This window comes from Myodes glareolus, chromosome 17 (genome assembly GCF_982192425.1).
Source record: "Myodes glareolus chromosome 17, mMyoGla1.1, whole genome shotgun sequence".
Lineage (NCBI taxonomy): Eukaryota > Metazoa > Chordata > Mammalia > Rodentia > Cricetidae > Myodes > Myodes glareolus.
Window position 1 is genome coordinate 50407509 of NC_142042.1, and position 13820 is coordinate 50421328.

The 13820-nt window shown below is 42.0% G+C and overlaps 1 long non-coding RNA gene across 3 annotated transcripts in view; it reads left to right on the forward strand.

Moving 5' to 3' along the window:
- Positions 1 to 4895: 4895 nt before the first annotated feature.
- The window catches only part of LOC125406429 (uncharacterized), a 53134-nt gene continuing 44209 nt past the window's right edge, over positions 4896 to 13820 (forward strand). For 2 of the 3 annotated variants that reach the window (XR_015735340.1, XR_015735341.1), the window contains exons 1-2: positions 8284 to 8460; positions 11203 to 11347. This is a non-coding gene — a long non-coding RNA (uncharacterized LOC125406429). Of the gene's footprint in view, positions 4964 to 8283; positions 8461 to 11202; positions 11348 to 13820 lie in introns of those variants that run through there. The other variant, XR_015735342.1, reaches the window with a different exon arrangement.

Consider the following 13820-nt stretch of genomic DNA (forward strand, 5'->3'; position numbering starts at 1 on the left):
TGCAATGGCAGAGCTGTGTTTTAGCTGGTCATAATGAAACCACTATAACAGTAAACATACAAAACAGTTGTCTGGGCCCACATAGCTAACCAAGAATATTGTTAATTATCTCCTGATTAATTATAATGGTATCTTCATAACATCAACACTGCAAAATCATCAGTAATTATGCATCTGACACTGATATGTCTGGAAAACACTAAGAAAGGGCAGAAAAGGAGAGAAAACCCTATTCTGAGAAAATCTCAACCCATGTCTGGAATTTTATGCTTTGCCCTCTCAAAACTCATGAATAATCCCCCCCTATACTAAAACTGGTTAATAAAACAAACCATGCAAATACTAGCCACACATGTCTCTCTTAACAGCTGCACTTAGTTCTATTTCATGGAGTGTGCACTTTTTTTTGCATAATAAACTACAACTTTGTTTCATACTGATTTGTCCTGAATTCTTTTCTGCACGTAAGTCAAGTCAGCTGGCTGCAGTGGGTGTGGTGGCTCACACTTTTAATCCCAGCAGTTTGGGGCTGAGACAGAAGGATTTCTGTTGACAAATGTTTCTGTTGACAGAGGTTTCTGTCCCGCTCAGTTCTGCAGTGGTTCAGTCCAAAGAAACACACAGAGACCTACATTAGTTATAAACTGATTGGCCTATTAGCTCAGGCTTCTTATTAAGTCTTACAACTTATATTATCCCATAATTCTTGTCTGTGTTAGCCACGTGGTTTGGTACCTTTTTCTGCAAAGCAGTTACATCTTGCTTCCTCTGTGTCTAGATGATGACTGTAGACTGAATCTCTCCTCTTTCCAGAGTTTTCCTGTTCTCATTGCCCCACCTCTGCTTCCTAACTGGTAGTACCCCCTATACTTCCTGCCTGGCTACTGGGCAATCAGCATTTTATTAAGAAAGTAAAAGAAACAAATCTTTACAGGGTAAAACCATTGTCCCACAGCAGATTTCTATGAGTTCAAGGTTAGCCTGGTCTTTTTTGTTTGCCTTTTTCCCCCTAAGAGATGATCTTTCTATGTAGCCTGGCTGTCCTGTCCTAGAACGTTCTCTGTAGACTAGACAGAGATCTTTCTGCCTCTGCCTTCTGATTACTGGGATGAAAGGTGTGTGCCACCACTGCCTGACTTAGCATGGTATTAATAGTGCGTTCCAGGGAAGCCTGGTTTATGAAGGGAGACCCTTTTCTTGAAAAACAAGAAATAGGAGTTGGAAAGATTGCTCAGTTGTTAAGAAGGCCCTCTTGAAGTTCAGTTTCAAGCACCCACATTGGGCACCTTTCAACCACTTGTTGTAATGCCTTCACATGTATATACCTCAACACAGACACACCTAAACACATAACATTAAAAAACAAACAAGAAATAGCTGGGTATGGTGGCACATGCAGCACTTGGAAGGTGGAGAGAGGAGTTCAAATGGCACTCTCCTCTACACAGTAAGTTTGAGATCAGCCTGAGCTCTCCTCAGGATGCAAAGCTAGCAATGTGGAGTTGCTTTGCCCACTTGCAGAAACACCAATACCTCTCCCCAAATTGAATTCCCAGGCCAGAAACCTGGTTTAATAGCTAAAAAGACCTAGCTGCACAAACATGACAACCTGAATTTGATCCCTAGAACTGATGCAACAAAAAAAATGTTAGGTGCAGAGCTTGTACGGCAAGATGAGAGGCAGAGACAAGGGCCAGCTAGCCTGGAGCCTAGAGTGCAGCCTGAAGGCCCACAACAAGAAGGAAGGAAGTACGACCCCCAAAAGATGCCCTCTGTCCTACACACACACACACACACACACACACACACACACACACACACACAGAGGCACGCACGCACACACACACTCACTCCATGAGAGCATACAAGCACACGTGTGAACTCACACAAAATACAAATGCAACACAAAATCAAAAAACTAGGGCCACTCTGAATGCCCTCAAGGTGCCTGCACTCTTGGAATTACACACACTGACAAGGGTATGAAGGACAATCTCAGCCTTAAAGGATGTTCTTTTCGGACTTAAAAAAGCAAGCATTTTTGGTTTTTAAAATTTATTTTTGTATGTTATATTAGCAAACAAGGTATTATATGACACTTGAGTATTCTCAGACAAAATGTATTTTAGTAGATTCTTTCGCCTTATCTGCTCCACCCTTTGCTACTCCTAATCTCCTTTTATAGCCCTTACTCACAAACTTTTAAACAGTTTTTAAAAAAATACCTTTATTTTTCGTGTGTGGGTATGGATGGATTACACCAGGTGCATGTGTGGAGGTCAGAGGACAATTTGCAGGAGTCATTTGCTTCCTCCCACCAAGCAGGTCTTGGGGATTGAACTCATATTGTCAAGTTTGGAAAAAAGTACCTTTACCTATTGGGCCATCTCCCCAGTACCAGACTTTTCTAAGTATAACCTTCCTTATCTTCTCTGTTCTTTAATCATGGGATAATTAATGATCTTCTTGGTTAGCTATGTTGGCCCCAGACAACTGTTTTGTATGTTTACTGTTATAGAGGTTTCATTATGACCAACTAAAACACAGCTCTGTCATTACACCAGACTCCAGCCAACATGTAGTTTGCCTCTTTTTTTTTCATATTCCTATTGAGCCCAATGTATTAGTCACTTAGCACACATAGTTAAGTTGAACACACACACACACACACACACACACACACACACACACACAGGGCATGCTCACGCCCTTCTTTTTAAATTACAGGACTTATAATTAAACAATCCTCTAAGCAGCAGGCAAAAGGGAATGAAGAGAGAACAGTTTCTGAGGTCCAATTGGGTGATGTAGCTGTCATCCAGTTCTGCCCTACACCTTCACCCCAACTGCCTGCCACTGTTATTTCCTGTGTGTTGTGCTTTTGGATGCTGGGGACTGAACCACATGAACCTGATCTCAGTTCCCCCAAAAGTTTCCATATTCAACATGACTCTCCCAGAAATTGCTGACACAAAGGGAAATTTTCGATAAGAATGTGGCTCAAATAAGAGTATTGGAGCTCATATTATTGCCGAATACTCCAAATACTCAAGTGTCCTTAGACAGGGGAGGAAGAAGAATACAGTCGTAGTCAGCAGCTGATGGGCCACACGAGACATGTGCGGTCCGAGGAGCGATCAGTTCGCAGACAATATGAGAAAATGTGAACACCAAGTTCCCAGGGTGAATGTAAACGTGCTTTTATTACAAAAAGGCACGGGGAGTGGGTGTGTGGTGTTGGTTTGTGCTCAAAGGAAACCAAATGCAAATTACTGCTGTTCTATGGCTCCTAGTTACCAGTTTCCTTTCTATCAAGAAGCTAGAGACTTGTTGCAGGAGGCAGGGCACTAAGTGAGGCCAAGATTGTTTAGCAGCTTGCTTTAGAGGTGGAATGTTCACCACAGCATTAACCAGAGGAAGCTGTCTGCTCCTCAGGGTCTTTGTGAGACTTCCTGTCTTTGTATCTGATGGAACAGTTTGTGAGAGAGTCCTCTCTTGAGTCTTTCTGAAGACAGAGATGGGGAGAAGGGGGAGGACATGAATAAACAAGCAACCGCCTCCCTTATTGTGTCAAGCTGTGTGCTGACTAGGGGTGCAGGGGAGGGCAAGTTGTGGTGGAAGTAAGAAAGAACATTAAGCACTATGTCAAGAATTCTTGATTCTCAATCCCGGTCTGCCCTTTGAGAGCTTCTCAGGAAACTACTTCCCTGTGAAATGGGAAGAATGTAACTCCCGTTGACTGTGAGGGTGACATAATATTCTCACTTTAATTTCCATCATTCCACTAATTCCCAGATCCCTTTCTCCTTCCTCCTGCATTGCTGTTTCAAAGCGAAACTTAAAATTCTGATTGTGTTGGTTATCTTTTGTTTTTTCTTCTCTCAAGACTAGATCTTGATATATGATTTTTTTTCCAGATTTTAGTGACCATTCATATGTTTTTTCCCAAACACATGCATGTGCATGCACGCACGCACGCACACACACACACACCAACCACACGGGTTTTGCTTTTCCTTTGAAATACATACTGATTTTACTCTTTGTACACTATTCACTCTGTACTTCCCTTGTTTCCTAGGTAACCAAATTGGCCTATTATCTTCTACACAGATCAGTGAGGGGTAGGGGTAGGGGGCTGCTCTTTTCATAGACCATGGCTTTATAACTTGAAATGGTGAGCCTCTTCATGCCCCCTCCCCCACCAAAGTCCTTCTATCTGCTTGTTTATGAAGTCTTCCAGACCTACAATGTTACTGGAGACTTTAGAGTATGACCTGGGTCCTGGCAGCCCTCACAGCCTAGTTTTAGCTGGCTTTCCTAAACGGGCCAATCAAAGAGAACAGTAAGCAATAGAGAAAGTAAAGAAAGGACATTTATTCACTGGAAGAGGATCGAGGAAGTCTGGCGACTGTCTCCGTGGACATCCATCTTCAGAGTACTGACGTGAAGCTTAGGTTTAACTAGAAGGACAGAGGCAAGCATCCTTAAGCAAACCTGACCCGAGTTTGGTCTCACCCATCCATCAACCCATCATTGTATCTCAGCTCCCATCTCTCTCATGAGGTAGTCTGGCAAAGTTTAGAACCACATGAAATATTTTCCTGAAACACACATTCTTTTTCTGGCTGGCACCAGGGCTTTAGTTTTCCCCTTCTTGAAACAAAAAAAGTTTCCGGGGAAATTCCAGTTCTTTGGGTTCTACTGTTCCAAAGGGAAGGACACACATGTGTCTTTACATGGACGTCCAACTTTTTTACACTGCCACATGATACTGTAATCTACAAATGTGGTGTGCCACATTCATAGCTGTCCTGGGATGTATGCAGCCCTTGGGTGGCAAGTTGGGCAGGCTTGATTCAAAGTATAAGTACAATTACAAAGATGTCTTTATGCCAACAGCCTATCAACAAATCTGTGAACCTGCGGAGAGGAAGAGATACTTTGTAACAGACACATAAAGGTAACTAATGAGAGAAATTTTTATTACTATTCATGCCATGATGCTATCTGCTTGACCTTGCATTTTTGGTCTTGTGCATGCTGTCTCAATTGCTGTGAACTCGTATACGCAGCTGCCCTGTTGTACCTGGAAAACACAACTTCCTTGTAGTTGTTTCACTGCCTCTGGCTCTTGCAGTCTTGCCAACCAACCACAGCCTTCTGACTACCATTTACTATTGATCACTATATCTGGCCTATAATCACAGAGCCTGCAGGAATCTGTGCTAGGTCCTCTGCAAATAGGCTGTAGTTACCTTTCTTCAGGATTTTTTGAGATTCCAAATGGTGGGAGTGGGGAGGTGGGGGCATCTCTGACACTCTGGCCTGTCCTTGGGGCACTTTTCCTCCTACTGGGTTGCTTTGTTCAGTCATAATATGAGGGTTTGTGACTAGTTTTATTGTATCATGTCATGCCCTGTTTGCTTGATATCCTTGGGAGGCCTGCTCTTTTCTGGAGGAGCAGCGGATCTGGGGGAGAGGGAAGGTGTGTGTGGGGGACTGGAAAGAGTGGAGGGAGGGGAGGATGTGGTCGTGATGTATTGTTGTATTGTATGAGGGCAGAATAAATGAAAGGAAAAAAATGTACAGTTAAGCTTGACAGACATAGAGCTTCCCGGAGCTCTAAAACTAAGAATGTTATAAATGCCTGAATCTGATAAGAGAGATTCTCCAAAGTTGTAACTCATCCTCCCTGTGACTCCTCTGACATATTTCTATAAATAAATGGATCCATGACTTTGTTTTGTTCTGTGATTATAACAATTCACATAATTTTTTTTTTCACAAAAGAACATTGGCCGTTATGGTAACTTCTGGGCCATGGTCACTCATACTGACTCAGAATAATACTATTATTTCCCTTAAAACATGGCTGATATATTAAAACATGTGGATAGGTCCTAACTGGCTTTATTTTCAGTTCTAGAATCCAGAAGTAATCCATTTTATTAAATAAAAAGGACCGAGTAGAAAAGATTGCTTTTATAGTGTAAGAAAGCAGAAACAGAACAAAAAGAGAGTTGGCCATTTCAAAGCTACTTTTCTTATAAGATAAACAAGCAATATAACGGATTGTGTCACTGTTAGTGATATCTGTTGCCTTTTTGTGTGAGGATTAAGGAAGAGGGTCTTCAGTACCATGCAAACGGAAGCTAACATGTTTGAGGATTTACACCTTCGTGCCTTTCTCTCCTGATTTCTTAGAGGGTCAGGAAAAAAAAATCTGAGTTTCCTTTGGAATTTTGCTAGGAGTGAGTCCATTTTGATTGTTAGACTGCTTTATTGGGATCTATGAAATTACATAGTACAAATCAATGGAATATTGTAATTTTAAGATTTTATTTATTTATTTATTTATTTATTTGGTTTGAGACAGAATCTCACTATGTAGCCTTGGCTGGACTGGAACTCATTATGTAGACCAGGCTGTCCTTGAACTCACAGAGATCCACTTGCCTCTGATTCCCAGGTGCTGGGGATTAAAGGTGTGTGCCACCTCACTCTTACTGGAATACTGTAATTTTTCTTACCAAACATGTTACTGTATTTCTTCTAAGTTTGGCAGAGTGATGTGATGGGGACTTTACTGATTGTGGCTTCCAGGAAACTTTTTGTGTTCTGGGTTGAAAGGACCACATGTAACTGTCTTGATGCCTTTGTCCCTTTGTTGTTTCTGCTGTCCTCGTTTACATTAAACCTGAAAGTACAGTGGCAAATTTGAAACCAGAAGGCACAAGACAAAAAGGGGAAAGAAATGGTTTGTGAAAGTTATGAGCTGGTTTGAAAGTTCATAGCCTCAGGGGCATATGTGGTACTCAGTGATGATGTTGTTTTGGGATGCCATGCCGTGAACCTTTTAGACAGGAGCCCACCTCTGCTTCCACTCCGAGTCTCAATTTCCTGATCTGCTGAAATGTACATGTCAAGGCACAAGCTCCAAGTACCACCAATGGCACCGCGGATGCCAGGCACCCTCTCCGTGAAACATGAGTGAAATAAATCCTTCATCCAAAAGATGCTCTCTATGAGATATTTACTTGAAGTGATGAGAGAAAGTAAGCTAACAGAACAGTTTAGCAGAAAGGAATCAACAGCCTGGTAAAGTGATGGTAACCTCGAGGAGCTGACCGGCCGTGGTCTAACCAAATATGCGAGACAGCTGGAAATTTTGTTGTGTATAAAATTCTGTGATAACTCTCACATAGGTCTTGGCCTCAAGAAGTGGCTGAAAGAACCGTGTACGAACATAGGTAGCATTCTTAGTCCGTAATCTAATGCATAAGCATCATCTGTCCATTTTACCATCTGAGATTTTACTCACCGCTCACTGCCTCACCACTACTAACCTAGTCTAAGCCACCGTGTCTCCCACTCACAATGATGCTGCGTTCTCTTCTTTGTTTTGTTGTGTCTCATACTATAATCACGGCACTTGGGGTGAAGAGAAAGGGCCATAAGTTCAAGGACAATCTTTTCTACGTACTGAGTTTCAGGATAACCTGAGTTACTTGACACCCTGCCTCAATAAGGTCTCCAAGAAAAAAAAAAAAACAAATCCAAGGCAGCCCTAAAGAGGCCTTTGAATCTCCCTTTTGGTATTAGTCCTTCCTCTCCAGACTTCTCACCCTCTTCAGACAGCAGAGGTGGGCTCTTGTCTTCGCTGTTCTCTGGGATGCCTAAGCTCTTCCCAGCTATATTTTGTTGTACTAAGGACACTTACTTTAACAGTGAGCTGGGGTAGCAGTTGATCTTGTCTCCTTTGTTATCTTCTTCTCGGGGACAGTAGTCCTGTATCTGTACTATGAGGCACCTCATGCTAGAAAACCATGGTGTCATGTGTCTATCTTGTTCCCCAGTTTTAGAGTGTAAAGGTTCTTTAGTTATGACTGCAGATGACCACAGACTCTTATCAGACATGCTTAGCCTTCAGCCTCTGTACTAGTTACCTGGGTCAAAGTCCACCAGCAAGAGGTTGTCAGCGAAAACACAGTTCTTGCTTCATAGAGAATAAAAAGTGTTTACTTTGAGCAAATATAAGAGACCATGGGCCTGAAATGTGGATTCAATCAAGTTTTTCTTTCTAAAATAAGCCTGTAAGTGAATTTGTTAGTCACAGAACAAATAAAAATCAGAAGTCAGAAACCAATGCACATACATTGTCAGGGACATTAGGTAAGCAGGTGACAGCAAAGGGGAGGAAATCTGTGTTGCTTTAGATCCTATCTGACACCTTTCTTAACTTTTGGGTTGGTGGATATTGTTTTCTGTTGAGAGCATATTTCAAAGGTTTTTCTTGATAGTCACGGGAAGTCTTAAGTAAGATAGAGAGGTGGGTGATAAAGGGATATTAAAAGGACTGAAGGTAGCTCAAGATAATTTTGGATACAAGAATACAACATTCCAACTCTCCTCAGTAAATTCTAATCAATTCATCAGTGTCAAGAATCTTCAATACAGGTAATGCTTCTGGGGGGAGTGGAACTCAGTCAGGGAACTGAAGGCTGTTTCCACAGTGGGGTGTAGACTGTAGGTGCACCGAAGGCTGTTTCCACAGTGGCATAGATTGTAGGTGTACTGAAGGCTGTTTCCACTGTGAGTGTAGTCTGTAGGTGAACTGAAGGGTGTTTCCCCAGAGGGTGTAGATTGTAGGTGTACTGAAGGCTGTTTCCACAGAGGGTGTAGACTGTAGGTGAACTGAAGGGTGTTTCCACAGTAGGGTGTAGATTGTAGGTGTACTGAAGGCTGTTTCCATAGCGGCATAGATTTTGGGTGTACTGAGGTTGTTTCCACAGCGGCATAGATTGTAGGTGTTTTAGATCAAAGGCTGTTCTTCCCACTCATGCTCCACCGTCCCTTCTCCAGCTCGGTTGCTGTGAGCCTCCACCCTCTCAGTCACCTTTTTAGTTCCTGTCCTATAGAATGTCTTCGTGTTCTGACCCAGCAAGGCTCCCTCTAACACCTCCCCAGACATCTGCAATGCTAACTGAGAGAGGCCTTTCAGAACCATGTCCAAAGACCATTCAGAAGCGCTGAGACCTATTTGTTCCACTGTGTAGCAATGTTGTGAGCTTTCTGACTCTTTCTACTTGTATGTCTGATTGCCTAAGGCCTCCTCACCAACAGTCAACGAGAGACTCTTGTCTGAGAAAGCATGCTATGATCTGTGGCCAGCATCATTTAAGCAAATGAGATTCTTCCATAAAGATCTTAAGAAAGAGTAACCACCTGCCTCTACATGTCTGACCCTGACAAAAGGTTGAAGTTCACCAATGCAGACATCTCTTCTTCGGAGCAGTCTTTTAGGGAATAGCTATCAAGAGAAAGGCTGCAGTTAGCAGCATCTTTTGTTGCCAGAGTTTTCAGAGCTGTCACGGGTGCAGATAATACATTTGCCTAAGGCCGTATCTTCACCATGGAAGTTCATGTCTAATGACTGAATGTAGGATATAAAGCCTTAGGCTTTACTCTGGGGTAAGATAGCTCAGGTGGCTCTCAGTTGTTCTGGTGCCCTGTTCCAATCTTTCCTTGTCCAGGTAGCCTAGTTGCAACTCTAGCTTGTGCCCTGATCTTATTTGCCTTTGAGGACAGGAAGTCAATATTTGTTTTCTTTGTTTTTTGAGACAAAGTTTCAAATAGCCCAGGATGGCCCATAATTAGTTATGTAGCAGAGGCTTATTTTGAACTCCCGATTCCATTTCTTCTACTTCTTATGTACTGAGTTGTGAGCTACCATGCTTGACTATATATGTTAACCAGAAATCCCTCTTCATGTTGGCTAGCTCAAATTAGAGAGTCTAATAGGCTGCCAGAATGACTTCTGTAATTTCTAATTTCATTATAGTGCCACATGTCTGCTAAACAACATCTACTCCCCACTGTAATGGAAGTAGACAGTTGACATACTAATGTTTGGAAAGAACCATAAAAGGAATGAAGAGAGAATGTGGTCTAATTCCTGGAAAATATCCAACCCTTCCTAGAAAAGACAAGAATAGAGCCAGGCATGACAGTCAGGCCTACAATCCCAGCACTGTGGAAATGGGGGTAGGGGAATCAGGAGGTCAAGATTAATCTCAGCTACACAGCAGTTGACACCCACCCTGAGGTCCTGTCCAACTCTACCACCCTCCCCCACCAAAGGAGAATACTTCTCTCCTCTATCAGCACATCCTCCCTCTCCATTTTTTATGTGATCTCCTCCCACCCCACAAAGAGTGCTGAGGTCGACTTGTGAGTTTTCCCCCCACTTCTGTTACTGGACAAGAGTAAATGTGTCCTTCACTGCTCAGCTGGCCTTGGCCTTGGTCCCACAAGTTTATGTAGGGAAAGATTAACCTTGGGAGCAAAATTAGTAAAACTTGCATCCAGCAGGCTGAATCTTCTCAAGGCTACATCAGAACCCAGCCTCCTGTCCAGTTTCTGTGCTTCCTTCGCAAGTGACAATGTCTGATAAACAGCTGGGGCCCACAAAGACTGTATCTGCCCACAAAGACTGTATCTGCTTCCGTAGAACACAGCCCGTGTCATAGGGCATGGTTCCTGTCTGGGCTGTGGCAGCTCCAGACCAGTCTAGGTTTCATGACTCTAGGGAAAAGGAAAGGACAGGCAAAAGACCATGACTCCCTAATTGGTAAGCCTTAATAATACAGGATTCAACTTCTTTAAACACATGTGTCACCATTCTGTTTTCTTTTTAACATTTGAGACAAGACCTCATATAACCTAGACTGGCTTTGTACTTACTAGGTAGCCAAGGGTGAATGATCATGAATTCCTGACTTTTGTTCTTCCACCTCCAGAGAGCTTTGGAATTACAGGTTTGACTCACTACACCTGACTTTCCAATCTTTTTAATGTGGTAGAAAATAGAAAAGAATATCCAGAAAATATTTGTAAGACAATATACACTTATTGAAGGCATGGTTTGAGCTCAACAATATGCTAGGTACTTTTTATGCATTGTTACATTTCATTCTTGCAAGTAGTCCCGTGGGTGAGGTTCTTATTGTGCACAGTTCATCAAGACCTTGATATACTCTGTCTTGCAAAGACGTTTGGGCATGGTGAATAAAAAAATGATCATCTCTGGTCTCTTCAGTGTCCAGTCCAGCCCGCCTTCTACAGCATGAGTCCCCAAGAGAACTTTTGTCTCCTGACTGGCTGGTGCTTACTTCCTCCTCTTCCACTTTCTCCTTTAAGTCTCATCTTTGAAGATCTCATAGCCTCTCCCCGATCAAGATTCACGAGCAAATCAAAGACACATTCAGTGTCAAACCTCCACCCCAAGAAACAGAAGAGAAGAAGATCTGAGCCCACATCCTGTGTTTAAACAAAGTTCCCACAGGTGAGTCAACCCGGGCAAATGTTTATGAACATTCTTCAGCTCATCACCAACCACTATACGTTGGTTTCCAATAAATCATCCTTTTGTTCATCGGTAGGACACTGTCAGTAGCTGAGCTACTGTGTATAGAGCAAGTGAAAAGTGAACAAATGGCCATTCAGTTGTTTTTGTAAGTTGTTCATTTAATGACTTACTGAGGTCTTTATTTATCTTCTTCCTTTTTAGACCTTTTTTTAGGTAGGCTATTGCTTAGGTTGCCTGGACAAGCCTAGAGCTCTCCATCTTCCTGCCTTTGCTCCTGGAACTAGGTCTACAGGTGTGTCCCACTTGGTATGCCAGACCCTGGTGTTTTGTTTGAAGCATGTGTTCTGAAGATACTGGAGTGAGGGGAGCAAGAAATGGTCTTGGCTTCACATTCCACTTAATGAAAGGGAGTAGATTAAAATCTGTTATTACACAACCTTGTAGCAGTTCAGGCATGCACACTATACAAGAGATTTTAGTTCAGATTTGGCAATAACTTCTCATGCAGAAAGAGTCCATGGACAAGGTGAGTGTAGGGGGAGAAGGCCCAGAAGTTCATTCTTTAACTTCCTGGCTATTTCCTAGGTCTGAGTTTTTTTTTTCAGGTTCTCTGGGTATGGTACAGGTTCACAGGTCTCACCTGTCTTTAAATGCCTTCTTCAAATCCTGCTGTCCTTGCACTGACCCTTAGGACTCTCTAAACCCCACTCCTGTCTGCTTTGTAGGTGATCCTCTTAGCAGGGCTCCAAGTGCCCCCGTAGGGATATGCTAAAAAGGCCATCTATTCCTTGGCTTGGCACATTGTTATAAAAGCCCCTGTCTTTTGCACCAAAATTAGACCTCTCTGATGCAGGCTTCAGATAACAATGCAAGAGATATAGTTTCAGGAAAGAGCCTGTTAGCAAAAACTAGGAAAGATCACTTTGCCGTATTAAAAACAGACCACCCCCACTCTTGAGATTAGTCGATGTTTCCTTTCTGGTCATTTGTTTTTGGTGCTTCTACATTTCAGGGTTATGATACTCCCTTTTCCCTATGTATTCTTCCATTTTTTTCCAAGGTAACCCTTGCCAAAAAGAAGTTGAGAAATGATTACAGACAGTAGACAACATTGAACTTCCCATCAATTACCACAAGATGGTGCTGCTTGTTCATCTACCATCATAGTAAGGCATCGGGTCAGAAAAGTGGGGAAATCAAGGATGACTTTCTTTAGTTTACTGTGGTTGGGCCTGGACAACTGGCTAGAATAACAAGATAGATGCCCTTAGAAACACACCACCGAGTGTGTGTTTGCAAGTGTGCACTCACAGTGCACATGTGTGATTCACTAGAGTTACCTTTTTCAGCAGGGCAGAAAACAACCACCAAAAGATTAGAAAACTTCAGTCCAAAACTAGCAAAGGATATCAAGCTGAAGTCAAGATACAGGAAGTGTAAACTTTTGGTTTTAATCTTAATTGTAGGTGGGGTCTTGGATCTGTAATTAAAGATTTCTGGTCAGTTTTCTCCCTATTAAAGGTGAGGGAAATAAGACTAGTCATTTCTAAAGCTTTGTTGTTGCAAACATTTGAAAATTCTTTATTTAAATGAGAATGTGTAGTTATCCAATGTATACAGACTGTCTAAGGATACCTCAAAACATCTCTTCCCAGAAGACTGTACTTGACGTTGATGGGAATCTGGGGGAACCCCAGACTTCAGTAAGTTCATTGTAAAATTTTTGGACGGGACAGTCCTTGGAGTTTCTGTCAAGTATTTTAACTAAATTAATTGCTAGCAGTTGTTAAAAATTCTGGTATCACACTATTTTTACTTTGTGTAAATCGCAGAATCATAAGATGTCAATATCCTTTATAAAATGTTATAATACATACTTCTATCTGAGACAAAAACCTTTTATAAGTATTGATAGCTCTCAATATGCAATGAGTGTTTTGGCCAAACCTCGCTGTCAGATTTACAGGTCTGGATGCAATATTGGTCGCATCCGGGATCTATGGGTCAGTTTTTAAAAGGAGTTTTTAAAGGAGTTTTTAAATGGTCCAACTCCATTATTTGAAAACCGTAGAAAATGTTGGTGCCATCTACAAAGCCATCCCTTGCATCCTCTGTACTTGATGCAACTGTGTAAAATTAAAAATAAGTAATATAAAAATATAATCTAGGAGCTAGGAGCTGTGCAGGGCATGTTGGATGGAACAGGAAGAGGCTATATGGGGAAGTTTCGGCGTGATAGTGAGGTTCCATTTTTTGCACCATGTTCCTGTGTACTTTGTCAATCTTTTCATTTTGACTGATATACTTTCAAGTATGTGTAATACATTAGTAAAAGAATTTGTAAAACTCTGACCTAGATGTGCTAGTTCAAATCTGTGATCCCAGCATTTAGGATATGAAGGCAAGAAAGTCAAAAGTTTGAGGCCAGCCTAGTTTACATAAAATTGGT